This window comes from Pristiophorus japonicus, unplaced genomic scaffold (assembly GCF_044704955.1).
Source record: "Pristiophorus japonicus isolate sPriJap1 unplaced genomic scaffold, sPriJap1.hap1 HAP1_SCAFFOLD_185, whole genome shotgun sequence".
NCBI lineage: Eukaryota > Metazoa > Chordata > Chondrichthyes > Pristiophoridae > Pristiophorus > Pristiophorus japonicus.
Genome location: NW_027251537.1, coordinates 738,219 through 740,971, shown reverse-complemented (window position 1 = coordinate 740,971; position 2,753 = coordinate 738,219).

The following is a 2,753-nucleotide window of genomic DNA, read 5'->3' as shown; positions in this document are numbered from 1 at the left end:
CTGGGGAGAACCAGAACCGATGTCCTCGCCAGAGACTTTGCTAGGGCTGTTGGGGAAGGTTAAAATATAATGGCAGGGGGATGAGAATCTATGCAGGGAGGCAGAGGGAACTAAATAGTTGACAGAAGCAAAAGGTCGGAAGGAGAAAATCAAGAGTGGAGCCCAGAGAAATCAAGGGCAGAAATCAAAAAGGGCCAAAATACAACATGATTCTAAACGGACAAAGTTTTGAAAAAACAAGCCTGAAGGCTCTGAGAATGCGGGGAGCCTTCCTAATAAGATTGATGAATTGACTGCGCATAAAGCTTTTAACCAATATGAGGTAATTGTGATTACGGAGACATGGCCCCAGAATAACCAATGCTGGGAACTCAACATCCAGGGGTATTCAATATTCAGGAATGACAGTCAGGAAGCAAAAAGGAAGTTGGGGAGCGTTTCTGGTTAAAGAGGAGATTAACACAATAGAAAGCAAGGATATTAGTGTGGAAAATGTAGAATCTATATGGGTAGAGATGCGAAGCACCAAAGGGCAGAAAACCTTAGTGGGAGTTGTGTACTGGCCACCAAACAGTAGTACGGAGGTTGGGGATGTCATCAAACACGAAATTAGGGACGCGTGCTAAAAGGTTACAGCAGTTAGCATGGGTGATTTTAATGTACATATTGATTGGGTTAACCAAACCGGTAGCAATAATGTGGAGGAGGATTCTGGAGTGTATGACGGATGATTTTCTGGAACAATATGTCGAGATTCAAACTAGAGAGACTGGGCCTTTTGTAAAGAGAGAATGAATTGCAGTCGTGTCCTTCGGGGCCCTGTGTGGAAGAGTGACCATAATATGGTAGAAATCTTCATTAAGATGGAGAGTGACACCAGTAATTTAGAAACTAGGGTCTGAACTTAAAGAAAGGAAAAATCGAGCTTGTGAGACGTGAATTGACTAAAATAGACTGGAGAATGATACTGACTGTTTTGATGGTAGAATGGCAATGGCAGACATTTAAATATCACATGGATGATGTACAACGATTGTACATCGCTGTGTTGCGTAAGAATAAAAAAGTGTACGTGGCTCAACCGTGGCTAACAAGGGAAATATGCAAAATTTTAAATTCAAGGAAGAGGCATAACAATTCGTCAGAAAAAACAGCAAACCTGAGGACTGGGTGAAATTGATAATTAGGCAGAGGAGGTCTAAAGGTTTAATTAGGAGGGGTAAAATAGAGTATGAGGGTAAGCTTGCAGGGAACATAAAAACTGACTACAACCGCTTCTATAGATATGTGAAGATAAAAGGTTTAGGGATGACGAATGTAGGTCCCTTGCAGTCAGAATCAGGTGAATTCATAATGGACAACAAGGAAATGGGCGTTCAATTGAAATTTAGTCCTGTTTTCAATGTGGAACAAAATAATAACCTCCCGAAAATAATAGGGGACCGAGGGACTAGCGAGAAGGGGGAACTGAGGAAAATCCATATTAATCAGGAAATGTGTTAGAGAAATTGAAGGGACTGATGGCCGATAAATCCGCAGGGCGTGAAAGTCTGCATCCCAGAGTCTTTCACGAATGGAACTTGAAATAGTAGATGCAGTGGTGGTCAGTTTCCCACATTGCATGGACTCTGGTTCAGTTCCTATTGCTTCGAGGGTAGCCAAAGAAACCGCACTTTTTAAAAATGGATGGATGGATAAAATACACCGGTAAGCCTAAAATCGGTAGTGGGGAAAATGCTTGAATCAATTATAAAATATGTAATCGCAGCGCATTTGGAAAGCAGTGACAGTTTCGGTCCAAGTCAGTATGGATTTATGAAAGGGAAATCAAGCACGAAAAATCTTATAGAGTTTTTTGAGGATGTAACTAGTGGAGTGGTTAAATGGTAACCAGTGGATGTGGTGTATTTGGAATGACAAAAGTGTTTCGACATGTTCCCACACAAGGGTTAGTTTGCAAAAGTAAGGCACAAGCTATTAGGGTTCATGTATTGACGTGCATAGAGAACAGGTTGGAAAACAGGAAGCAAAGAGTGGGAATAAACGGGTCCTTTTCAGAATTGCAGGCAGTGACTAGTGGTGTGCCGTCGCATTCAGTGCTGGGAGCCGAGCTATTTACAATATACTTCAATGATTTAGACGAAAGAATTGAATGTAATATCACGAAGATTGCAGATGACACTAAGCTGGCTGTCAGTGCGAGCAGCGAGGAGGACACTCAGAGACTGCAGTGGAATTTGGACAGGTTAGGTGAATGGACAAATTCATGGCAGATGCAATATAATCTAGCTAAATGTGAGGATATCCACTTTGGTTGCAAATACAGGAAGGCAGATTATTATCTGAATGCTGACAGATTAGTAAAAGGAGAGGTGCAACAAGACCTGAGTTCCATGGCACATCAGTCATTGATGGTATGCATGCAGGTACTGCATGAAGTAATAAAGCAAATGGCATGTTGTCCTTCGTAGCGAGGGATTTCAGTAAAGAAGGAGGGAGATCTTACTGCAGTTGTGCAGGGCCTTGGTTATACCACACCTTCAGTATTGTGTGCAGTTTTGGTCTCCTAATCTGAGGAAGTACATTTTTGCTATAGGGAGAGTGCAGCGAAGGCTCACCAGACTGAAGCCTGGGATGGCAGGACTTACAAATGAGAATAGACTGGATCGGCAAGTATTATACTCACTGGAATTTAGAAGAATGAGAGTGGAGCACATAGAAACTTATACAATTCTGACGGCACTTGACAGGTT